This window comes from Dromaius novaehollandiae, chromosome 1, assembly GCF_036370855.1.
Source record: "Dromaius novaehollandiae isolate bDroNov1 chromosome 1, bDroNov1.hap1, whole genome shotgun sequence".
Lineage (NCBI taxonomy): Eukaryota > Metazoa > Chordata > Aves > Casuariiformes > Dromaiidae > Dromaius > Dromaius novaehollandiae.
This window is the reverse complement of record NC_088098.1, coordinates 41,972,811-42,000,465: the sequence shown is the minus strand read 5'-3', so window position 1 is coordinate 42,000,465 and position 27,655 is coordinate 41,972,811. Positions and strand designations below refer to the sequence as shown.

General features: G+C 40.7%; 1 protein-coding gene across 1 annotated transcript in view; it reads right to left on the bottom strand.

Annotated features, from left to right (window-relative positions):
- The window catches only part of TMTC2 (transmembrane O-mannosyltransferase targeting cadherins 2), a 251,900-nt gene that overhangs the window by 223,339 nt on the left and 906 nt on the right, over nucleotides 1–27,655 (bottom strand). The gene's annotated exons all lie outside the window — the stretch shown is intronic.

The window sequence follows — 27,655 nt, the reverse complement described above, 5'->3', positions numbered from 1 at the left end:
GATACACCAGACTTCTTATACTGTACGGAGAAGGCCAAGTCCAATGAGATACAAGCATACAACTGAAAGCTCTCAAGATGGAAACCTTGTCAATTAAAAACAAACTGTTAAGAGCAATAAGCAGCTGCTAACCACTTTCACAAGGCAGAAGAAAAATTGCATCATCCCACAGAGATCTCCTCACACTTAACTACCCCTATATCCTCCTGCGCCACCACTACCACCACCCCCCACAAAAAAAGATGCCTGTGCTGCTGTTTCAAATTTTAGGGTTGGTTTTTTTTTTCTCCTGTCAGAGCCTCAAACTCTACAAATCAGTAACTTCGCCAGCAATATTAACTGTAAGGCATAAATTCATTTTTCATTATAGTTCAAGATTCAACTTCCTACTCCACTAGTTGAAGCAAGTAAAAAGCGCAGCAACTTTTAAGAGTTTACTTGGCACTGCTTACTCTCCAATTTCCTTTTATTAGCTGTCAAACATTCAGAATTTAGCATGCAAGTTATATGGGCTCAATTCAATTCCTAAATTAGATCATGAACCTGAGATGTATGGAGCACTTGCAATTCCAGCTTGAGTAGAAGAAAAGGGATTTTATGCACCTTGCAGGATTTTTGGCCCTTAATCCTTGTTAATTTCAAAAAACACAGGATCAGATCTTAAAAAGAATTTTATCCTTCTGTCAAAAGGCCTCTCACCACCTCCTTCCCACTCCCCTGATCCTTCAAGTAACACCGGTTTGTCTCAGAATACCCCAAGACAGGCAGAAGGAGGGCCCGCCGAGGCCAGAATCATAGTGAAAAAGACAAAGGGGCTGAAATAACTGCACCCACCACCTCCAGCTGAGTATATGGTGGTATCACTGGCTAATTGTTGCAGAAGGTTTTCTGGGTCTGCTGCAGTCCTGCAAATTCGGTTTGAGAGGATTCACGAAGGAGTTATCAAATGAGCGCTGACAGTCTTGTTTGCACGATTTCATCTAAGCATCTTCCTTTCCAATCTTACAAGCATGATAATTGCTGCAGCCTCTGATATTTCCCACGAAAAACAAATTAGACTTTAATGAAATAAGCAATCTCATTCCAACATACTGAGGCAGATTCACCCCTGCTTAATATTCTACAACTAATACCAAGCATCCCCCAGAAGCCAACTGAGCCCAGCCAGATAACTCTTCCCCAATGTATGGGGGCATTCTTCGGCCTCCTGCTTCATGTCAGGACACAGAGGTATACAAGTGAATGTGTGTGTTCAATCATGACAAAACTATCTGTCCAGCATGAGCAACGGGCTGTCAGTAACCAATGTGATTGCATTTATTAATATGGCAAGAGAGCAACAGTCTCACTGCTTGTTAGTTTTTAATCATAATTTAATTTTGCATTTTTGATTCCCAAACTCATCAACAAATATAACAAACTATTAATCAGGCACAGTACCATCACTGCAAAAAAAATTAAATGATACTATAAAACTGAAATAGGTGTAAACAGCCTACAGCAATTCTATATTGTATAGTTGCCTTGACACAACACATTCAAGTTGATTCCTGATGAAAGCTTCTTCCATTTGTTCACACATCTTTTAAGTCCTTCAGACTTTAAAGGAAAACAGGCATAGACTACAAAAAAAGGGACTTATATCCCTCCTTAGGCATCTCCTAGCCCTCAGACTAAAACTGGACTCAATTTTTGAGCAATTCCACAATTCCATTTGAGGATACAAGCTGATTTCTAAAGACTGAGTGCTAGCATTATAGTTCATTATGATTTTTTCCAAGATACAGTAGTGATATCACTTCACATCTATGCGTTCACTCCCCTCTTTGTGGTAGGCAAGGCAAATGCATACAATTAATTTGTCTCCTTCCTGGTAGCTAATTCAAGAGGATAGGAGAGGATTTTTTATTGTATTTGCCCTTTTTAAGGCAGTGCACTTCTAAACAGCTTTCAGGTGCATTTATCTAAACCAATGAGGTCACAATGCTTTAAAAAGTTGATGCAACACTTCAGATTTTTATATGGATATTTTGAATCCTACCAGGGCTCTCTTAGTAGCAAAAGGAAGAATGCAAAGGAAGCAAACAAAAAAAGAGCACTCTCCTAAGTGAGACTGCAATGGGAAAGCACATATTCCTAAAGGAGGATGCTGTTCTATCACATTTCCAAACAGCTTTATAAAACGAAGCCAGGCAGAATTAGCTATTATCCTTACTTGCAATGTGCTCTATATTTTGCATTCAAAGAGCTACTCAAAGGGGCAGAGAGGTCCCCAGCCTGACAGTAGCCTGCTACCAGGTGGAAACAATTAAGGAAGGAAGCTCTCCTGCACTGTGCAAATTATTTACTAGCAATCCCCACAGAAGCTCATGCCATGACCTAATTAAACCACATCACTTGCATCACATCTCTCTCTTCCTGCATGTCTAGGATAAGACAGCCCTGTGAATTCTGCATGCTTCTGCAGAATATTATGATTTCTCTAATTTGTCATAATTGCAGCTATTTCTAAAAATCAAACTGGCCTCTTCCTGCATCTGAAAGCTGGAATAAGGGGCATCTTTCTTTGCTGTAAGCCAGCTTAACTAATTCTCTGTACTAGCTATATACTAACTTTTATCAGCCAAAACTCCAGCTCAGACCTAATAGCACCGTTTTCCTCTCCCCTCCACCTTTTTTTTTTTTTTTAATAATTTATGAAAGGTGAGGGAAGGGGGAAGGAAGGAAGATAAAAGATGTCACTGATATTGTAAAGATACTTCTCTAGCCATCTTAGTTAAAAAAAAAAAAGATTGGCATTCATATACACAGTGCATCTTCAGTAATGCTGGTCTCACTACCTTATCTTGCTACATGACAGTCTTCTAATAAAATACTACAGGCAAAGAAAGAGTTGTTAAAACACAAAGGCTATTCTGCATGTTTTTAGCCATATTTTCTTGGTCATCTAAGCCACAAACTCAAAATCTACTCCTTACCACAAGATAACTGTTTCCAAAGGCTATTATTAATAACTATACACTCAAGTTAGAGGAGAGAATCCTATTCCACATGAAAGATAACTAGAGGTTTTAAACTTTTAATTTAAGCTACTTAACCATCATGAAAGGAAACAGAGAAGAGAAGTCTCTCTCCTAAGGAATTTCAGCAAGCCCACAGGAGAGGTGCGCTGGAAATACCTCAGAATCAGTCTGTCTGTGTTTCCTCTGAGCGGTGTGAGAGCCCCCATAACTTTTGACTAGACCATAATTTAGAAAAAGCCAAAGCTAAGCAAAATAAATCCTACTCATACTACTGGTATGTCAGGCTAAAGTTTTCATCAGAAATGGGCTGCACAGCAAGACATCCAGCGCTAAAGTTTTCATCAGAAATGGGCTGCACAGCAAGATATCCAGCGCAGTTTTTGACAGTTTCAAAAGGAGCTTTGTGGTAGTGCTGCTTGGCATCACCCACAAGATCCCATCTTCCCTCACACAGGAACAGGTAAAAACTCTGCCAAGACTTTTTAATACTTTTGAAAGTTTTCCTTTCATCTTAGAAGTTCCTGGTATTTGATTCCATTGAGGACCACCTACCCAAATATGCATCAAGAACAAACATGAGAAGGAAAAACATGAGATTCAGAGAGCCTTAGTTTGGGTTTCCTCTTTACCCAACATGATTTTCCAAATTTCCCAGTTTCAAAAATTCAGGAAAAGATCATTTCCTCTTTATTCCTCAGAAATAGCCTGAGAGGGTGAAGATGGAGCATCTTGGTCTCGCTAGAGATGGCTCACTCCTGAGCCTTACAATGTTGTTCTGAATAAAACGAGAGAGGAAAATAGACCAGTATTGGGGTCCACATCATTTCACCATGACAGCAGATATCCATTTGCTTCCTTCTTGTTCTCAATGCAAACAACAGAAAAACATGTGCAAATGCCCCTAAGCCAGCACCAGTAACTGAAATAGAGATAGAAACCAATACTATACACTGACAGATTTTCTAAGTACAAGGATGAAAGGAGACAGAAATGAAAAAAATACCTCTCACTATGAACAGCTAATGTAGGAACAAGCCAGCTATGAACAGAGCATGGGTGACAGGTCCTCCTCCTCCCAATGATGACGTGTGACACTGAAGGACTAGTAAAAAGTAGCATCAGGAATTGCATCCAGGAGACCCTCAACACGCAATCCTCTGCAAAGCCAGGCAAGCTTAGGGTCAGTGGAGGTCTTTAAGGCACCAGAAGGAAGAGAAAGAACCTACTTACATGCTACAATTAACAAGATCCATAAAATAGGGATTTTTTTTTTCCTATTCCCCTGAGAAAGGATATGGAGGGGGGGTTAATTTATATTTTAGTTCCATCAAAAACTTTAATAGGGGTCCTTGAATTTTACATCATCCCCAACGGTTTAACAAGGTCAGCCTTGTTCTGGGAATACAAATCGCTAGCAAAACTGTCAGCCCTATAACATAATCATTGTTTCACTTCCTTGGCAACAAAGGAAGCTTTTAATGGAAAGAGATTTAAAGTATGAAATGGACATTCCTCTCCAGACTGTAACCTTTTCCAACAGAGTCTAGTTACAACACATCTGTTGAATATCTCTTTTACAAGGGATTTGAAAGACCAAACAGATCACAGACAATTAAAAGCTTATAAGACTCAGTTAAGAGCACTACATTCCTCTGAAACCAGTAGTTTGCCTCCTGGTTCCTCTGCCCACCGATTCAGAAGAGCAGCACAGCAGAGCAAGGGAGAAGTGCCTCGCACAGAGCGCTGAATGTGAAGCAAAGTTTGAAGCAAGCAAACGCAAATGCGACTCCTCCCGCTTACACACATCTTTGCTGTAGGAACACCCACCCTGAAGCACAGGCATACAATAGGTTTTCTCCATCTGTGCATTCGACTGACATGTCTGAATATATAAAGCTAGCAACAATGCTTAGCCCGATGTCTTGCTAGATTCAAAAAAAGAGAGAGACGAAGGAGAAGCTCCACAAAGACTCATCTTGCACGTATGTATTCAACTATTAACAAAAGTACTTTAAAAAAGTAATCAGATCTCTCCAGGCATTGCATTGTCAGCAATAATGCTCACCAACCCAAAATTAAAATCAGTACAAAGAAGAAATATCTGAGTACTATCTCAGAAGTAGTAAATGCCTGGAGAGGAAGGGAAAAAAAATTATTCCCCTTGAAGAATTTGCCAGAAGATCTGCATCCATTACAGCCAGCAGTGTCCAGCTGCATCAATGCAAGAACTCGGGCAAAGCTGTCTGACCAACAGCACTTTTACATCATTTGTTCCAGTGTCATTTTCAAAACTATTGTCAAAAAGTGGGAATCACAAGTTAGTTCTTTTGCAATAAATGGGAAGTCTAAGGGATGTACAAAAACTAAAAAAAGAATGCAACACAATTGAAAAGATCTGGATAGACTGAACAGCCAGAACAGGAAAAAAGTCTATGGAATATCAGAAAGGAACCAGGAAGTAAAGCTTTTGAGAAGCTGCTTTTTAAGGAGGCTAAAAGACCTTCTTCCCCACTCTACACTATCTCCCCAAACACTAAAAGCATGTAAACATTCAAAGGTTGGGCAAAAGACTTTTTTTTTTTTTGGACTATCACAAACTGGAACCTCTCAAGGTAGCCCTGGATTAGGGGACATAAATCAGTGACCCTGGAGGAGGAGGAGAGACTTACTGACACAGCAATGTGAAGCTGGATGAGGATGACTAAAGAATCAATAATGGTCAAAGCAGAATTTGATTTTACTGCCCATCCAACACTCCCACCATCACACTGTGAGGCACACTGGAAGTAGCACACAGTGTCTTTTGTCAAGGTCCACACTGGAGTCAATGGCTCAGTAAAGCCCTTTTCAAAAAAGGAGAAACGGGAATTCAACCACTGAATTCATATTTTCATCTTTCCTACCATTTGTTGGAGATGAAAAGGGAAAGAAAGGGATAAATCATGGAGATTACCTTTCCAACACATAAATCCACATTTCTGTTTTTAAAAGATGGGAAAAGAACAGACAAGTTTTTACTGGAAAGCCAAGAGACGCACAAAGAAATTGAATAATCGAAGGGCTCTGTTTCATTTTGCTTTCTAAACACTTTGACATGACATTTGTTATTCATAAAACATCTTCGTGCAGAAAGCACTTATGTACAAATTCTTACAGTGTTATCAGTTCAGGCAACTATAAACTGGTTTCCACACCACATTTGGTGTTTGGATCCTCTCAGTTGACTACACGCAGCGAGAAGGGTGCACGGGTGCCTGAGGTCCCCATGAGCAGGGCGAACACTGACCCTCTGCCTGCTCTGCTGCCTTCCCTCAGCAGCATCCTGGAACAAAACCACCAGCATCAGGACAAAGTAATGTTTTTAAAACAAACTAAGTGCCTTCAAAGCTTAAAACAACATTTTACAAAGGGATTTCTGACATCTCATGGAAGCTTTGAAACCAACCTTATACCACCTGCATAATAACAATGCCACGACCTTGATATTTTGGTAATGGGGAAAAAAAGGGAGGAATATATATATATTTTTTAAACTCATGACCTCATAAGACTGTTCGCAAATACATGTATAAGTCTTTTACATGTACACTCCAGGAATTATGCTGGGACTAATACTGAACGTTAGCAGGTTGGAGAGAGCTTGCTAAAGTTCAGCTTCTCCAATTAAAGAAAAGTTTCCATAAGTTGAAAGAACAAATGATAACCTTATTGTCATTCTACATTTCTAGGCATTAAAGAAAGTTACTGTTAAACAAAGTGGTATGAAGTTCTGGAAAAGGAAAATCAGCAATATTATCCTTAAAATTACTTCAAGAGGTCTCTACAGGCCAAATTCAAATGCTCAAACTATTTTAACCTACCTAGCAGAATTCAACGTGATGTCAAAATGAAAAGAGAAAGCAGACTGAGCTAATAAAAATTAATCCAGATTAATTTTTTACCCATAGGAAAACAAACACTTTTAACAGAAAACATGCTTAAAAATGGAGGTGGTTAATCTGAGGGTATATGTTCAAGCTGTCTATCAGTATTTAGGGAATGTTTTAATCGTCTGAAATGACCCCTACCCCCCCCCCACACACACTGCAGTCTATGCATGACACCATTTTCAGATCAGTTCACTCTTAAAGCCCTAGTTTAAAACTCATAACCAAAAAGCAAGAAGATCATCAATAATCACTACTGGAGTGAAAAAAAGCACATTGTAAATACAGGTGGTGGCTTGTAGGAAAAGAATTGAAACAACCATAGAGCACAGTTGCTAAGCATAGATAGTTCATAAATCCATCATGAAGCAAAAAAAGAAAATCAGATGAACTTTTACAAGAGAAATGTTTACTTCGGGGCGGTGAGACGTCATTTGCAATACAAGATGTTCCACCAAGCCCGCCCAGCAGCCTCGAATTACACAGGACCAGTTTGGCAGCTCTACTCTCTTTGCCTCGTTGCCGACCAGCCGCCAGCTCTCCCCCATGCATGCACCGAGGACACTTTTTGCAGTGCATCGCTCGAACACAGGCTGCAGGTCCCAATCCAATGCGAGCACAACCCGTCCCACAAACATGCCCTTTCTCCCTGCAGCGCTGAGGCACGGGGACGCGACCACAAGGAACAGCTTGCGGCACATCGTTAATCCCACGCCACCCTTGGGGGCATCGCAGGGACTTGTGCTTGGGGGAGGGATGGCTATCACTCATCCGCTGAAAACAAATCCCCAGCCTCCAGTTATCTGACACAGGGCAAGGGCACACGCGTTGCTCTTCTCTCCACCAGCACCGCAGGGGTCAGGGCCAGGTCTCTGGCGCCCCTGCAGCTTTGCTGAGGCCAGAGGAAGCAAAGGAAATTCAGGCAGCTGCTGCAGGATTACATGAGCAAAGCAGGCAGGGGCGGAAAAGCCAGGAGACTCTATCAGGGCCATCATTCCCACCCTTCGGCAAGGGCCCGCAGGAAAGCCAGCCTTTCCGCAGGACCACCGCGGCAGTGCTGTGGACCGAAAGTCCTGTTTTCTCACAATAGTGAGACTCGCATGGATCTCCACCCGGGGAGGGTGTCCTGCAATCATAAAATTCACAGGTAACAAGCCTTTTATATAAGCACCTTTGCTCTTTGGCATTTTACCTTCCCTTGGTATTCAGGAACCTCATGTAATATAGAATAGACACTGCTATTGGTGTTCACCAACATAAAATCCTGACACTTGTCCTTACCGAGAAGTTACCTATGCAAGAGGCAGCAAGTTACATGAATCATAAGAAGCAACAAAATATCAGATTCAGAAAACTGAGTAACATTTGATGAACGCAATCCATCAGCGAAGACACTGTTCTGCAAGACACTGTACAAACGCAAAGCAGCTTCTGCTGCAGATCACAGAAGCTGTGATCCAAGCATAAGGTGGTGGAGAACAAGCGGATATGGACAAAGCAAACAACAAAACAAAATGGGAGGAAAAACAGAATAAATTCAGTACTGACGTGAAAGAAGATTAGTTGAGCTTGCATTGTTTTCACAGTTCATGGTCTATGATGATATGAAAGGACTTTCGTTTCCTACATTTCTTACTGCTAGATTTTTGTTTGTTTGTTTTTTAATATGATGCTATTTTTCCTCGTACTGGATGATTAGGATGGAAAAAATACTAAAAAACCCTAACTGAAGGAAATAATGTTAAGCAACCAAAAGGGAAGTGGCTGTGAAAAAAAATCCGTTTCAAAAATATTCATAAAATCATCTATTTAACTACAACTATGGGCAGGTCTTTGTTAAAGGTGCAGATATTATTCCATAAATCTGTGGATTAGCACAACTTTGAATACATCACTCTAAAGACTTACAACTCCTCCTCAGGCAAATCCACAGAAGATTAAGCCTGACACTGCTGATCATTCCAAGGTTAAAAATGTAACAAATATGTATTAGTTTGACCATTGCATTTTGGATCTTCATACATCAGTGATGTAAGAAATATGACTACTTTCAGAAAGTACTAATTCTCTCTTTCTCCTAAAAATAGGTACAAGGAAGAAACAAAAACACAATTTTTCCAACAACTTTCTGAAACATGAAGAGGAAAATTAAGAAAAAGATTCAGAAACTACAAGAAAACGAAGAAATCCTTTATTAAATGCAATTATTTGATTGCAATAGTCATTCCTTTAATTACGGTTGACAAAAAACATTACATGTAATTTGTTTTTCTGCACCAATGTTCCAGTTATAGATTTCCATTACCTCATCAATACCTATAGCATTAAGTAATCAGAAATAAAACAGGAGCAAAAACCTCAGTCTATGTTCCTAAAAAATAAGACAGTCATACTAATGTTTAGGTTTATATAAGCAACCCTATTAAGTAAAATAAAAATTGCAAAGGGGTAGCTATGGGGGTTTTTTTCAGAGTAACAGCCTGTACTGCAAGCACTTTAGGACTGGGGCAATGTATATTTGTACAGTCTCCCAGATAATGGAGACAACTCTAGGAAGATCTGACTGCTCCAAAATTTGTTATGATAATAAATTTGAAAGGTGTAGTTCTGAACCACCTGTTTTGCAGACAAGCCATTTGCTGACATCGTCCTGGTATTGGGCTCCATCTCAACTTTCTGGCTACATTCGCACTGAAGAGAAAGCCACAACTCTAGCATATGCCAGAAAGATTTTAATCTGAGTAATTCAGACGTTAGAAGGACCAAAAATACAATGATGTTTTTCAGTTCAGACTGGGAATTTATTTGGACCATGGAGGAACTCAAAAACATGCACTGCCTACACTTCAGCCCTTATCACAGATGATTTGGTGCCTTTAGTTCTCTTTTAGGTTGGATAACGGGTGCAGTTGTCCCTCACACTTGCACAGTCTCCAAAACTGCAATTAAATCCCCTTGAAAATAGGGTATTATTGCCACATGGATTTGAGATAGCTAACTCCAGACCAACGCAAGTTATGAAATCATGCAGAGAAAAGCATTAGCATTCCTGAATGGGCACAATATGTTTTACTTTCACTTATAATAGTTCTTAATAATCTGTTGAGTATCACTATTATATAACTAGCGCTCAAATAGGCTCCATAATATTAGCTCGACTAATAGCTGTGGCGACAGCAGTATTGCCAAGTCTCCACATAACTTTCTCTGTAATTATTATTTGCTCACATGTGTAAGCAGAGTGCTTCCGTACCATTTTAAGACCAGTTCCGTCACTAGGCAAAAGCTGGATCTCAACCTCAACACACAGAACATGGATGTGATAAGAACTGACGTATCAGCTAAAGATGAACGCAGGCCACAGCCATAAACAGTTCTAAAGAGCTGGTCCTAAGAAAACAACTATAATAAATAAACAAATCACACAACAACATGAAAAAAAAATCAGTGTATTTTCTTCCAGATTCAGGATCAGAGAGGGAGATATATGAACCAGCAAGTGGAGAGGAAAACTATCACTATTCTGTTTTTCATGATAAACTGTTAATACACTGCCTACACAGAACATTTCTACCAACCTCATGCTAGCATCAAAATTCCAGGGAGTTTTGCAAAACTCTGCCAGCACACAGGACACAAAATCATGAAGTCGAGGAAATGCAGGAATTCTTTAAAGCTTCATTCAATGTTCTTAAGGGCATCCACCAAATATTTCAGTAAAACTCCACACTGAGCTAGTCTCAGAATACCTTAGTTGTGGCTATGTTTCCATTTTCAGACCACAAGTCTCGGAGGCCTGGGAGTATAATATGTCTTTACAAATCTCTTCTTTAATGTAAAAAATTAAGTTTTCCTTTGTCCTTTAAGGTAGGTTAGGAAGAAGACAACAAAGTCCAAAAAGAAAGAGAAGAGCTTATTTACCTGGTATTAAAGACGTATGTTTGTACTCTGTAACAATAACTTAAGCACACAAAGGGAAAAGAGTACTTGTCTAATTCATAACATTTAATCTAATAATGGGATAATAAATGAATGCCACATGCTGCGCAATGCTATGTTTGAAATTCAGTCAGTTCCCATGTTGAGAGGGATTTGAAAACTTCTTCTTCTTCTGAGTAAAGCATTCAAAGCACAGGGCACAGTGCCATTTTCCAAGAGTTTCTATAGCCTTATATCATTAAGTATTTCTTCACATAGCCCTAAAAATAGTATTGTCTCTGCTGATAGTTCAGTTTGGCCTTCCATCCAAACCACTACTGCCAAGACCAGGTTTGAATCTAGCGCTTCATTAGCCACACAGCAGCCTTGGCAAGAAGCAGCTAAAAGCAACAAGGCTTTGCATCATTACTGTCCGTCCCAAACCAGGACTCAGCGTAAGGAATAGCCAAACAAGGCAGCCACAAAACCGTAGCTTCTGCAGCGATCTAACTTTTGCACAGTAACAGTCAGGCCTCTGTCTTAAGCCACATTGTTTCATCCATTTTCCTTTCCAAAGTAATTTATCTCTCTCTTTCAGTCTACTTTGTGTCTCTCATTGAACGGGCCAAACTCTATTAACTAAACCATTGCTCATTTTTCCTACTTTGGTTCCAGCGTCTGTTTTCTGTATATGTCTTATTAGCTTTCCACTGTAGGAAATGTGAGAGCGGAAAGCCACCCAGGGAGACAAAGAAACAGAACAGGTTAAAAGAGCAAGCTGAAAACTCGTGAAAGACCAGAGTGGAATCAAAGGGGAGCTCTCAGGACAGGCTTCATTGGCACCATCTCATCAGATTATCAGCACCAATTGCTCATCACCACTTAAAACACTGGTTGCCCCTTTCAGACCTGCTGGCCGCACTGAGGAAGAGATCAGTCTCAGAAGGGTTCCAGCAAAGCAAGTCGTCTTGGCTTGAGCAGTATGACCCAGCCTGGCTCACTTCAGCAGAAACAGATGGGACTGGCAAATCGAGGGCTAACATCTCTTTCGGTGAATGCAGTTGCAGCATTCACACGCTGAGGGCAATAGACCTCTCTGTCTGTACACTGTTTGGATCCTCTGCATCCCACTCTCACAACTCTCTCATTTCACCCATCTCTGGTATGCCTTCCATCTTGTCTTCTTTCTCCAGACCTTTTCTCATTTTCACCCTAACTTCAGTGACTCTCATACCTGCAAAAAGAAAACACACTAATACTCAGGATCACTATGCATATGCTTTTTTTCATTGCTCTACTCACTCCTTTCAGTCGTAAGCTGCTTGGGGCAGAGATCTTTTCTCAAACGCTCCTGAAGCACCACCCTCTACACAGTGCGATAATATAAATGAAGTGCATTGAACAGCATCAGTATCTTATCAGAATGAAACCGCAATCCCTCCAACCATTGCAACTACAAATACGGAGTGAGAAGCAAGAGAGCATTTGCTCCAGACAGCTGTGCACACGAGAACTCAGGAGCTTTGTTCCAGCGCTGAATTTCCTATTGCCTTGCCACTTCACTTTTTTGCACTTGCCTTCTGTACCAGTACAGTACCAGTTTTTGCATCTGTTCCCCAACCACAACAGGACTGCACAACCCACAAGATAATGGAGCCAAGGGGTTCTCCTCCATTCTCCAGAAATACAGGCAGTGTTGGTCCCCAGCCTGGAGAAGGTTGTGTACCACCTGTAAGGAGAGACAGCAAAGACAAGGGAAAGTTACACCCCAAATCTGTAATCTCACCAGTGGGGAGACAGTCCTTCCATCACTAGCATTTAAAGTCCTGCACAGAGGAAAAAAAAAGAGCCTCAACAGTATGCCAAAATGAAGTCCTTTAAAAGAATGAATAGTAGTTAATATCTCCTCAAGATCTCAGTGTTTCTCTCTCTTTATGCAAGTTCATCCTACAATAAAGCAGATTTAGATTAAATGAGAATTAAGCCACAGCTTTTCAGTACACATTAGGTAAAATGGGTGAACACACACAAAGCGCACCTCATAACATTATTTGCACATGAACTATTGTGTAACTGTCTCCACAGGTACAAAGGACTGTCATACTGCCATAAGAATTCATGCTAATTCTTGGTTATGTATGTGTTATGAAATGTAAATTAGGACTCCCTCAAAAACCTGGAAAATTGCACCTACCTAAATCTCACAGGATTAAGGGGGCAGTAGTTCAAATAGTATTTCTAGCCAAGAAACATGAAACTAGACTGCAAAGATGTGCTGTACAAAGAGAGACACAGAGAGAGAGATTTAAGGTTGTGACAGTTGTTTTGCTGTACAAACAGCTCCAAATCAAATTTGCAAACGAGTGAAACATCTGGAAGGGAGACCATCAGCTGGTGAGAACTATCAAAATTATCATAAAACCAAAAGTTTTTTTCTTTACCAAGCATAATATGAAATTGAGTAGTTAATATACATGATGATTACAACAGCTGAAGTAATCAAATACTGCAGAAGTCCTATGATTCAGTAGCAGACCGGGGCTTTTTCTTGGCCTGTAATCACTATTTTACCTCCAAAAGAAAGCTTCTACCAATACGGAGTTCTTCCGAATAATGAAAAATACTAATGATACTAATTCCTTATATGCATTTGTGCCAAAAAATATAATAAAATATATTACAAGAACAAACATAGCCCATAAACTTTTTCACTGCTTCATTATTTAGGACCAACCAAGCATTTTATGAATTGTAGTTATTTGTGAAGTTCTATATACCCTATGTTTGCTTTTGCCCAAAAGGTTCATCTACTTCCTCACTCTGGCTCTCCACTGTAAAACGGCAAGACAGGTCAAACTTCAAACTGCATGGCAAGGGTCTTATTCTTGTACCCTTGCAGGCCCTCCATCCTGCAAACACGTAGCCATGTGCTTAGCTGTATGTATACAAGTAGTTTCACTGAACTCATTCATGAAATTCTAGCCTTATTTAAATTGCCACAGGTTTTACCATTGGCTCCAGTTGGACCAAGGTTTCACCTAATGGGATTATTTACATCTGAAAAGCTGAACACACGTCCAAGCATTTGTAAAACTGAAGGCTTAGCTGCAAACCTGAAGCCTAGGCTGCCATTTTATCTCTTTCTTGCTTACATGTAGGAGCTACAAAGAGGTTTTGCTTTTATCTTGGCCTTAACTACATTAGGATACAATAAACAGACCAGCACTAAAGCAAATTATTAGGTCATATTTTTCTTCCTTCTTCTAAGTGGACCATTCACCCTCTCCAGTGTGCTTATTTTTCTGTTCCAATAAGCACTATTTAGTTAAGGCATAATCATCTAGGCACATCCAGTGATTTTACTTAGCTGCTACCTTCACCTGTTCATTTGTACTTTAAGAAAAGCAATAAGTTTCAGGCAGATACAAGAGACATACAGGAAATTAGATTAGTTAGCTGCAGTTTTCTTTCTTTAATTACAACAGCAGCAATATTCAACCAATCTAAGTTGAACTCAATTAAATCAAGGCTTAGTCAATTCCTGAAGCAACAGCTGAAATATAATCTCTGCACTTGCTTACTCATTTAAACTTTTATTCAGAATGGATAGCATAAGGTGATCCAAGTACCTAAATTCTAAGCTTCAGCAGAAAAAAAAGATACCTCCAAAAAAAAAAAAAAAATCACAAACTCAACACAGATCCTTTGCTGAAGAAAGTATAACTGTAGAAATAACTGCAGTACAAGAGTTTTTGCTGAAATTTAGAACAATGACTAAAAAGACAAAGACTTTTGGGATAGAAGAAAAAACTACTAGGCTTTTTATATTATCAAACTGCTTACTATATTTATTATGCAGCTGGGAAACTAAGCTCATCTGTCATTAATTTAATCACTATTGGAAGAGTCACAAGTTAGAGCCCATCCCTCCATTCACTCCACAACCTGCACGGCTGGTGCAGACATAAAATAGCACTGGAAGTACAGCTAAGATAGAAAAACTGTGTGTTATATCCACAGCTAAATATGAATATTAAAAGCAACTTCCCAGGTATGACCAGGGTTCTTCTGCGCTTTACAACACAAAATATTACATGGTAAACACAGTCCTCCTTGAGCAGCTTCTTCTACAAGTGTGTTCATTTACCCTTGGCAAAAGGCTAACTGGCACGATTTCAGGTTTATGCGACAAATTATCACATATCTGTTCTTCCTTAAGATGACTGTGTTCTGCTGCCTCACGTGTTTTGATTTAGTCCATGAAAAAATAGGATGAGAAACAAATACAAGAGTCTCCATACACTGGTATCTTCTCAGCCACATAATACAATGCACCAAGGATGAAGTTCTGCACTTCTGTACCCTACTCTACACACAGATATTTCCCCATGATTTCTCATCTTAAAGGAGACATGCAAAATAAAGCATTCTCAGCGCAGTTGCTCAAGCAAAAATATTCAGCAGTCACTCCCACTGTGCTACACAATGAACGGATATCCCTACACCCTTGCTCTATACTAAGAAGATCAAATACAAGTTATACTTTTAAGCAGTATTTAAATTATGCTAGACCGAAAAAAACATCCTCAATAAACTGATTTTAATACCAGCTATTACTGAAAATTCCAGGTAATTTAAATTTTTATTCCATACTTACAGAAAAATGAGAAATAGGCATCAATAACATACTGTTTATGCAGGAACTCTGCAAGCTTTTCCTGTACTTACATTTACCTGTATACTACTTCTTCATTTGCATGCTTTAGATTCACTTCACTTATTTTGGGGAAAAAAAAAAAACCCACAGCATTGTAACATTTTGGGCTTCAGTGGTAAGAAGCTGAGTTTTAAACTTTTTGCTGCAAAATAAGCTCACACACTTTTTCACATCATTAACAATTATTTATTGTTTAGCACAGCGTGAACATAAACTGAAACTCCTTGTCTATAATAAGCTATGATACAGGAACCCTCACTAAAACCTACACAGTACAGTCAGCAAGATGTTCAGAACAAGCCAAGCACAGAGCCAAGGAGGTAATTTTAAATATCACACACAGCATGTGGTTTTGGGAAAGCGTGCAAACACAGGGCGGTACCTTGCTTCGAGCTACAGTGTCAGACGCTTTCAAGATACTTACATCACCACGGTACCTGCAGATGGGCAGGTCCAATTTTCGTGCTTAGATAAGCTTCCTTCCCGAAACTGAGCCCAAGAAGCACCGAGATCTACAGCAGTGTGAAAGGTAACACCCCCCCCCTCCCCCCGCAAAACTAGCTGAATTTCCTACACATCAAGTCAACAGCTGAGAACAGCAGTAGGTTGAACCCATATCTTCCTGTCAGATGGACAAAACACTACAAGTATTCCTGTACAGTAGGTATTTTTATCATTTTTCAAGAGAGTAAAATATTAAATATGAATACTCATTAGCATGCCAAACTAGTGGATTAGGCATACACCACACAATCAGGTGAAAGCCAGTATCAACCTTCAGGACTTTCCTTTTCCTTCACAAGATCCTTTCCTCACCCAGGCACACTCCCATCCCCTAAATCATCCGGCCCTTTAAGTATTTTGAGAAAGGATCGCACGTACCGATTGGAATTGGAACATATAGAAAAGATGAAAGAAAGAGCTGACTGTCCCCTAGAGGAGAAGAGCTTCCTGCAAAACCACTCTCACAGGTTCATTGTACCTCTGCAAATCAATTTTGTTTGGTTACAAACATCTACTTTTCGTTAATATCCTTGCATTATTTTCTTCCTCGAGTGCTAAAAGCAGGCTCTAAATTGCAGAGGACAAACTAGCTTCCTACTTTGCAGACACGTAAGCCTTCCTTGCTGTTTTAACCCTCTCCCTGCCACACAGGAAGCTCCCACTACCTCTGTCCATCATAAATCAAGGTAACTCAGGGCTCCGTTTTGAATGTGTACAAACCTATTCATTCAATGTTAATTAAAACAGTGTGGTTAAAAGAGTTAGAGAAAAGACTTAAAGGAGAGGAAAAAAAAAAAAAAAAAAAAGTAAAATCGTACAGCAGGTCACGCTCAAGAGAAACAGTGACCAAGCTGCTCTGGGTAAGCAAACATCTAGCGCTCCTGTGGAAAGAGGAAAGTACATAAAGGAACTGCCATTAAACTTCCCTTCTTTAAGCCCAGAGGCGTCATTTTAAAATAACACCCAGATGCCCTTATCAAAGCTTGAGTCATGTTGAACCAACCAGCAAAATAAGCACACTAAAGACGCGATTTCTGCTGCCAAGAGCTTGCAATCACATTAGGAGCAGAAACAGCACAGGAGGAAACAGCGGCAAAAGGAGATGTAATGACTTGCACGGTAGCTCGGGACACATCCAGATACGCAACCCCAGGCCTGTGCTGGTGGATAAGGCTTTCATCTGGGGCTCCACCTGCCAGCGATAATCTATACACCACAAAACCATGATCAGCACTCCCCAGCGCTAACTAAAGCTGCATCGCGCTGCTGCAGAGCCCATTGGGGCAATCGTTTCAAAGCACAGGAAGAGCACGAACACATCTGGCAGCAAAAGGCGGTGTAGAGAGTGTTCTGGAGTGATTCAATTTGCTTTTGCTCTTCTAACGTGAGGGAAACAATATAAGGAACTATTTTCTTTAAGGCCTTTCCCCATATTTAATTCCTCTTCTAAAAAAAACAAAAAACAAAAAAGTAGGAAAAAAGTACATCTTCAGAGTTCTCCAGAAGCAGGAGATTTATTAAAAAGAAATACCACCCTTCTTAATAATCCAAGTGAGTTACATATAAGGGATGAGTAATGTACTGTGAAATGGAGTAGATCATAAAGCTATGTCTTTTCCACACAAAGACGACAAAATTTATTCAGGTATACTGCTGTTACAAAGAAGCTTTAGAGAACTGCTTCTTTTATAAACAGACAGCTGCTACACACAAGAATGCCATTTTATTTGATTAAAATTCTTCATCATTCTCTTAGTACTTGTTCTTTTTGCAAGCGCTATTGATACAGCCATGCAGCATTTAAATGATTTTTTGGCACTAGAACCTTAATTCACATCAAAGTGCTTTTAAAAAAGCTTACAGTTTCTTCTGTCTTAATTATAAAAACATAAAAGATCAGAAGTTCAATTAAAAACAATTCATTTTTAAAAAAGAAATCTTTCTTGTGCAACTAACATTAATTTTGCAAGACCTATTTTCCCTTTTCCTCTTGGAAAAAAGACGACAACATTTTAAAGTTTCCACAAGTACAACTGAAATTGTTTGGGGAAAACAAAGCACGTGTATACACACACAGAAGCTTCATGGGATTTATTACAAGGAACTTCTTGCTATAATTCAAGATTTTCCAATAAGAAAAATAGACAGATAGATGCATACTATACATAGAAGTATCTTCCCAAGAACCATATAGTGGTTTTCAGCAGGGAGGGAACATGGAAGGGCAGAGAAAGGATGGCAGAAACAGTACAACCTTGCTGGAGACCCACAAAGCAAACTTCCACACCTTGCTCCACAAACAATTTCAAAGAGTTGCTCAAGACGATTCACTGGTGAAATTCTGGTATCAAAGACAGCCAGGCCAATACAGAGTCTTGATCCAAGATGCAAATATTTTTCCTATTTCAGTGGAATCTGGAGGGCTGATGTTTAACATACAAACTAAAAAGATTAACAGTTTCTTAAGATATTCCCTCACTTCTGAGCCTCATTTCTTCTTCAACTTGTAATCAAAATAATTAAAAGTCAAAACTGCTGCCACATTAAGCTACAGTCACATCAAATAAATATAGTATCAAGCACAAGAGAAGGTATGATTGCACCTTCATGTTCACACAATTGCTGTAAATCAGAGGATGATGTAAATCAGAGGATACGTGGTACGGTATTCCTCTGAATATTTTTTATTTGAAAAGAAAAAGTCTTTTTTAAATAGATTATGAAGCATGAAAGAGGGAATAACAGAGCTCTCAAAAACAACAGAACATCTACAAGTCAATTCACACACAAAGTCCCACTGAAGCCAGTACAGCTCCTCCTACTTAGGTAAGAAAAATCCCCCGTGTTATTTGGGGTTGGGAAAGCTATTCCAATTGCTGGAGGGGTGACCATGAGCATCTCATCTGAATTTATATCGGGACCTAATTCCCTTCTCAAAGTAGCACAGTACAAGCCCACTCAAACAAAAGATCCAGCCAAATATAACTGATCCCAACCCATGAGTGTTGTCACGCTGTAAAATAAAATCGAGAACGTTCATATGTTATCCTAGTGCTACAAAATCATAAAGAAAAGGCTAAAAGCATGAACAGGAGCAGCCTGCAGAAGGGAAACAACACAGTGCTAAACATACTGTAAAGGCGCATGCATAGCATGCTTTAAAAAGACAACTTTCAGGGCATTACTTAACATGCCGCTTTGCACGTTGGTTAGCAAGATCCTCCTGCGCTCTCCGTGGCCCGCCAGCAAAAATACGTTCTGCAAATGATGGAACCAAACCACACACACACGAGACAAAGTCCAAATTCCCAGAAGTGACTGACTTTCAGACTGAACTCCCACTTTAAGCTTTCATGTAACGCACCTGAAACAAATTAGTCACTTGGGGAAGAAAAAAAAGTCTTCTGGGTGAGCAGCTCTAGCTCTCCCCATGCTTCCTCCCAGATGGTGACCTATTACTTCATAACCCAGCAAACAGCGTATCTTTCATGTCAAAGTGAGTACTAAAAGCCTGTCAAATGCACAGACATGAATGTACAAAGAACTGCAGTTAGGTAACTCGCACTCTCATTGACAACACAGCAATTTGAACAGAGCATGCTAAACAAAAAAAAAAAAAGAAAAAAAAAGAAAAAAAAAACAAAAAAACACACCACACTTCATGAACACAGCACACTACCCAAACATGCCACACTCAAAGCCAGGCAGGCACAGAAACCACTGTGTGACTCGCGGTCCTAAAATAGATACCAGACTCGTGCTGAATATTTAAAACTTCAAATTACGACAGGTGCAGACCACTGTCCAGCTCCAGAGGCAACTTCAGCCCACCTTGCTGCTCTCCCCTCTTTCCCCCACACACAGATTCTTGCCGCCTTGTGAAGTCTTTCCTTTCTTCTCTTACTGGAAACCGGACAAAGCTATATAAAGGGACTCTTTGATAGAACAGCTTGATTTTGGTTGGGTGGATTTGGGAGGAGCTGGGGTTTTTTCAGCCATGATGCTCCACAGTGAGGGGCACGGCCAGCACTTATGTACAGACTGGCTTATTTCCTGGAAGCAGTGCTAATTCTTGAAGGCCTTTATAATGGCCAACATCCATTTTCTTGGTGAAGGGGAGGGTCACCATTTAGTAATTCTACCAGCTTAAAAGCACTGAAAACACCAACTTAAGGAAATGATTTTCAGGAGGGAGTTCTTAGTGCTCTACTCAAACACCAGAACTCTGGGTGTTTTAAACACCAAAGTAAGTAATTATTACCCATTTCGGTAATTTACTGAGCAAAATCTAAAAGCTATTTCAAACAGCATCAATCCAAAAAAAAAAAAAAAAAAAAAATTCTGCACAGAAGTTAGAGGCTAGATCCTGTAAAAATGCTCCCTGATGCACCACAAGGCAGGGAGCCTGGGCACTTATTTGTCTCTCAGTCACTGCCTCCTAAAGAAAGTATGAGAGTCACAAAAAGCCATCCAGATCACACAGTTAGATGACACTGCATCAGAAAGAGGAGAGTCTCAGAAAAGCAATTAAAAAAAAAAGTCACACTTACCCAGAGCAGGTAACCAAGCAATGGGAAACGCTAAGTAGAGAAATGAAATGCTATCTCTGAGGACTGTGGACAAGCACTTTCCAAGTATCTATCTTTTATTTAGGAACTTGAGAGGGTTCAAAGACTCATGTCCCACCAGGAGGGTACCCTAAGCACTGGATGCAGTTTATCCTGTACGAGAACAGGGAAGGAGTTGAGCGAAATGTATGCTGCACTCCAGTTCCTGTGCCCAGGACCAACCATTTTTATATGTTAAAAGCCCTGGAGGGTGGGAAGAGAAGACAGTACAGAAAGATCTAGGAACAATTTAGGCTGCTTTTGGGTGGGTTTATTTGTTTCTGTGACAATTTTGGTCACTGAGTTATGACGTTGTTTCAAGCATTCAAGTCCTTTTTTTAGGATCTAAGTGTGTAGATTAACAAGTTGCATGAAAATAATATCCAGATACCGGCAGAGACTTCAAGCAATAGTTCTGCTACCAATTACTGGGTTGTTCCTCTGAATTAATACTGGATGAAGCTGAAGCACGTAAGAGTTAAAGTCATAAAATCCTCTCATTAGCAAAACGACCCAGCATAATGCTAAGTTCACTAAAACCTGTCCTGGAAGCATGACTCCCTTGAACCACAGGTCAGAGGCCGGGGGGGGGGGTTTGGTCTATTGACAGGCCCATGAATAAAAGGGGATGCCACAGACCAGGCCAGTTGTGTAATGGTAATACTGTGTATTACTATGTGGAAAATCCTGGTTCAATTACCTGTCAGTCGCTGCCTTCCCGGGCCAGCTGGGACCAGGGCATTGCTGAGGCCACTGCTCTTAACTCCCGGGGAGGAGGAAGTGCTCTGAGTCAGCCGGCACTGACCCCTGCAAATAAATTAAGGAGCCTTCTTGACAGGCTCTAGTGGGAAGTTTGTCCAGCTCCCTGCTGGAAAGAGAGAAGCCAAAAACCCTCGGTCTCAAGTTTTAGGTAGGTATAAAACACAACTCTGTTCTGTTTACCGCACAGATTATGTATACACCTACACACACTTTTAGAGAGTATGCTGCTTTTGTAAGAGTTTTTAAAGCATATGGACCATTTATATAAACCACTGGAAAAAAGAAATCAAAGAAAATAAAAGACAACAGTCCATGCAAAAGCACAATATTTCTAATAAAACAAACAGCAAAACATGAAGAGAGGAGGAAAAGAAGAGATATGAAGACAGTAAGTGAGCATTTTTTGCCTCCAGCTGAATCCTCCCACTATTCGTCAAAAATCTCCATATGAAGCTGATAGGAAAATGAAGGCCAACAAACTAATTAGCACAGCGGAAAGCAAGGATTAGCGTTCAAGGAAGCCATTTCTTTTTATTCCTCTTGAAACTTCACAGGGACAGGAATCACGGGGGTGGCGCCTACCAGAGCATAACAACTAGCAATCCCCGCTTAAGGACAGGGGACAACCACGGGTTTCATCACCTTCAAACAGTCCGACTCGCTTTTCCTGGTTCCCCTTTTCCTCGAAGGGCAATCAAGTGTGACAGTTTACCTGATCCTTCACTGCCATCCCAGCGATCTGGCGTTTCTTTGTTTCTGAATAAGCTGTCACCCAGTCAAACACGGAGAGCAGCAGCACGGTGAAGTGTCAGCAGAGCAGAAGTGCATGCCACCGCCTTCGCGGGTGCCCATTAGGAGCCATTCGCAAGCCTACAACATACCCTGCCTGTCCGAAAATGATACGAACCGAGCAGCAGAGTCAACATGTTAAGTGATATTTAAGGGTGTGACTCCAAAAAAACATCTCCCTCAGGCTCTCCACGTTTCACGCAGCCACAGGCTAGCTGTTGGGGAAAACTGTCCAGCGTGGAGTTTTGTGAAGGGTGGAAGTGAGAGAAAATGCAGGAAGGACACCCTCTCCCCCTTACTTGGGAGGGGCCATCTCTTCCAGCAATAGCACAAGTACCTCGAGGCTACAGGGCCATCCTGGGACTAAAGGAATATGACTCAAGAACCCGATCTAGAAAATGTGAAGTGAAATTCTGCAGCCATCCCGACTTAAATAACCCACCCACAGAACAAACTCTGCTTATCTTCCTTCAAAATGTGAGCTTATACGCTCAGTCACCCCACTCGGGGAAGCAAAGCAGCTCAAAGGTTGCCAAACCTCAAAGGCCAACAACAGGCTTCCGCAAACAAGAGAAATTCCAAAACTTTTTTAAAAACCTGAGGGCCAAAGTGTCAGAGAAGAAGAAACTTTCAGCATAAGGTTTGGATCTTCAGATGAGATGTTTCTATCTTTTATAAAAGCACTTTGGACAAAAAATAGGGATGAAAAGCACCACTGAGAGGAATGGACAGTTAAAAAAGACTTCTTTCAAAATAGACAATTAATCCAAAAGCATTAACATAAGTAACAATAAGAACATGCGTCTCTGTCTTCAGATTTAGTCTACTTCTCCAAGCGTATGTTTGGAACAAGTTGCACCGCAGGTTGCCAGCAGGCCTGCATCTACAGCTTCAGCATCAAACACTTCAGCTAAAGACAGAAATTCCACAAACAAACAGCAAAGCCTGCTGCAGTCAACCTCGCAGGAAAAAAATCTGAGCAGCCAGCAACACAGGAAAGGCAAATTTCCAGATGAGGGAGGCAAAGGAGCTCTAATTCAGCATTCTTGCCGCTATCAGATGGTTAACAAATTGAGATGAGAGACTTCTGAGCCTTTTGAGCGACTTTCACTCTGGCAAACTTAAAAGGATTCAGCAGTGCAGCTGGAATACATATGGGGGACGCAGGAGAAAGTGGATCACTTGAATTTGTAACTCTGTTGTGAGCTGGAAGAACTTCCTGCAGATGAGACGTTTCCAGCCAGTGACTCAGATAGGGAGAGTCTGCTAACCATAATGAATTTATTCTCTGAACCAGCTACCAAATGTGACACGGTTTATGTTAGCATTATATATGCAACTAGAATCTTAAAATAAAGCCTGCGGGGACACGATTTCTTTTTTGCCTCCAAAAATCTCAATACTGCAGCATCTCCATTGCAAAAACCACTTTCTTCGATGAAGGTGAAATTTCACGTTGTGATCAGAAGGGTTCCATTCAATACACAGCTTTTAAAGCAAAAGCCAAATGCATTTTTAGATTATGTTCAGCATTTTAAATAGAATGGGTATCATATTAATAGGATATTATCATGCTAGATTCATCACAATGTCTAATCAATTACTGGTTCAGTTGGTTAATACTCAACTACAACATCTGAAAGTTAAACAGCCTCAGTTACTCGGGCATATTCTTCTGGATTGTATTTTTATCATTATGTTAAAAGCCATGTTTCACATCCAAATTGTCTTTATGGTCATTTGAAATTAGCACATTTAAGACAACAGACGGGAAGAAGGGAAAAGGACTAGAGAAACTGTGCAAGTCCCCTCCTTTCCCCTTTTCCCCACCACTAGCCTCACAGCTGAAATTTAGAAGATTGCAGCCATCTGAGAACTGCACCTACTGAAAGCTACCAGAAAAGTGCATTTAGAGCTGAAAAATTAAGAGTTGATGACAAAAAAGGGGCCATAAAAATCACAGATGTAAATTAATAATCGAATACACACATACAGCTCAACAGAGACAGATGGCAAGCAATTTTCCCCAGTGTACTTATACTTGTTCTTCTACTGCATGTATTTGGGTCACTTGCTAGATTAAATCTCCTGTGGCAGACCCAACAGAAGTACTGCGCGATGTGAATGGACTCGGACTATTTCTGAATTATACAAGTTTCAAACACTACACAGTGAAGACGTACACTAGGATTTCTTCAACACAGCCTGTAATACTGCACCGCAGCTTTGAAACCAGGCTGTTGGATATTGTTTCCACCATCAGCAAGGCTGCTCCATTGAGGCCTAGATGAAACAGAGCACAAGCTGGAGAAATCTGGTCTGTGGCCCTGAATCTCACTGAAGAGCCCTACACCAAGATGGACAAGTCCATACATGTTGCCCAGAGCATCGATTTTGTCAATGGGCCTCAGAGACAATACATCATTCAAGGTTAAAGATTCCTGCTAATATCCTTCTTAAAACATGCCTTTCTTCTGAGACTTGGGAGTCGAAAGGAATACTTCAGTGGATGAGTTGATTTTTTACACGTTCACTGTAGCAATGTAATAGCTTGGATACTCAGAGCACTAAATCTTCCCCACGCCAGCTGTAAACTGGCAGAGACCTGCCTTACTTAGCCCAGGTCACGTGAAGGACTACAGCTTCAACGCAAGGTGTCCACGAGTCAAATTGCCTACTTCTGGGCAGACTTAAACTGCAAGCAAAAATAATTATGCAAGTGTGTTAGCCTAATCGGGACAATATGTTTCCTTCCTGTAATACTGGCAGATACTGACACGAAACAAGAATTGCACGTGCAGTGACTAGAGATTAGCCCCCTTAATCTGTCAAGAAGCTGGATTTAATGCAATGCAACAGGAAGATCTTCAACACACCCACAGGAGTGGAAACTGCATTTCTACTTACCCCCTTCTGATCAGTTCCAAGGAAGTTCTGCTCAGCAATAAACAAATCTTTATTAACAACTAATGCAAGTTCAATATGGCATTAAATACACATCTAAATATTTCCTCCCTTCTCCCCCATTCACCTCTTCTTCCAGGTTACTGTGTGCCCTATGTACCTTCAAAAAAAGCAAAGCAGCAAAAATAAAATGAAAAATATATTTAGTTTTTCCTAGATGAACAAGGGCGGGGGAGGAGGTGAGGGGGACTCTCCTCCCTCTCCTCCCCCCAGTAATCTATGCACATAACTCGGAAATATCACAGCTGTCTGTGAGAATTACAACAGAAGGAAACAGGGTGAAAAAAGTTTGTTTTCTAGATCCACAGGAAAAATAAAGCACTGTTTCTTCTTTACACTGGCTCTCGGGCTTAGATGCTGTCACTTTCATTCAAAGTCATCAGTAAGTCAATTGATCAAAAGATCACATGTTTACACTCATTATGTGTGCCACATATCTGTCTAGCCTGAAAGAAACAAAAGCTCATGTAGACCAGTGATGAAAAGTAAAAGTGTATATGTTTTCTTATTCAATTTCTTCAGACTTTAAATTCATTCAATTTCAGTTTGAGCAAAGGGTGGGAAATAAAATATTGAACCCTTTGATATAAAGTCATAAAGCTCAGACCACAAATAAGTTTGTTATATCACCGTCCTGCACAGTTTTAGGTCTGGTGCCACGGAACTGCTAAAATATTAAGTTTTACCATTGGGAAATTGATTTTGCTACAAGAAGTTTTTATGATGCCACTTAATCTTAACCAACCTACCTAAAAAAAATACAGAAAGCAATTACAGACACCCTTTATAGAGTAAGTAAGTAAGCTTGATCACTATATTAAAAAAATAAGTCTGATGTAATTTCAATATCATGGCAAAGGATGTAGAAAGAGCTATAGCAATATGCTGCCCTCCTGAAACAAACATCACAGGTTCCCAGCGTAAATGCACAACATTGATTCACTTAAAGGTGGTAGCATGCTCCATCTCCCACGTGGGGTGCTGTGTCCTGCAGCTCCACCGCTGACCTCCTTTTCTAGTGTTACATTTCAAGCAGGCTCCTGTAGGGTAGTGAGATTCTGTGATTACAGTTAAAAGAATACTTTAGGTCTGTGAGCCTGCCTCTCTGCATAGATAGCCATTTCTAGTCCAACAATTACTAGCAGGCAACAACCATTTCTGCCTTTCCCCTTCCAGTGCTGCAGTTGAAAACATTCTAATTAGATGACCCAGTGTACAGAGCTCCCATTAATGGGAGTTTAGAGCACTCTAGTGAATACCTAAATATTAGTTACAATGACAAGAAATACTTTATTCAGTCGGTAGGTAAACATCAAAACAAAGCAGTATTTTAGAATACATTTTAAATAGTATGGGATTAATATTCAGAAAATAGCACGTGATTACCTTCTCCATCCTTTCTAACACGACCCACGACCAAATACCACTATTTGCTAATTGCATTAGGGCACATTCATGCAAGATCAACGGTGACCTCCACCTCCCTATCAAAAATATCAACTAGTATTTCAAATTTTATTCCATCCCTACCCAGTCTGAACTGGCCTGCAGGAAAGGCTTATAACCACGTCCTTAAGCAACCCAGCTTTGCCTAAATATTGCAACATATGCTGCTTAGGGTTACATAAATATTCCACAACTCCTGCAGTTCTTAATTATAACAAGCAGGTTTAAAATAGTGTCAGTGTGTCAAAATATTCACTGTTTTCTGTTGATCTGACTCAGACTTTACATTTTGGAAAAAACAGGGGTTTTTTCCTTTTACTGTTTCTGAATTATGTGTTAAAGTGTTAACATGGGGGGGGGGGGGTTCACTGTACCTAATTGGAAGGCTCACACAAACCGAAAACACTTAATTGCTCCAGGAGACTCCAAGCGCATGTAAATGACCCGGAGGACTGATGCCTGAATTGCTACATTCTCCAGCCGACACTGTTCCCAGGCCGAGACCTGGACCACGGCTCACACTTGGCATTTACTTTTAGCAGAATAGGTATAATAGCAGCAGCCCTTGAAAGCAGGGGGTTATTCTGGAAACGGTGCCCGACCCTTCAGCGCGGCAGGTGCACCGTAACGCGGCGTGAGGGAGGAAAGCTCCAAGTTCAGCAGCAACTGACTGACTCCAGGACAGGCAGGTTATTTCCCAAGGCAGACGAGTAACCAGAGACAGAAGCAGCCCTTTCGCATCCCGTTAGCGCATCCGAAAGTTTGGAGCGAGTCACCCAGCAACGCTGCTGCGTTCAGACCCAGCCGCTATCCCACCTCACCTCTCGCACCTCCTCCTCAGCAAAAAAGCTTCAAGACGCTAACTCGGCTTGCTGGGAGAGTTAGCTGCTAACGTGAACATGAAACAGGAATCGCTGATGTTGCACATGCGTGCGTGCACACCCGTGCTTCCCCGAAACCCCAAGCACGGCGCGCAGCGGGATGGCCGGTTGCTACCAC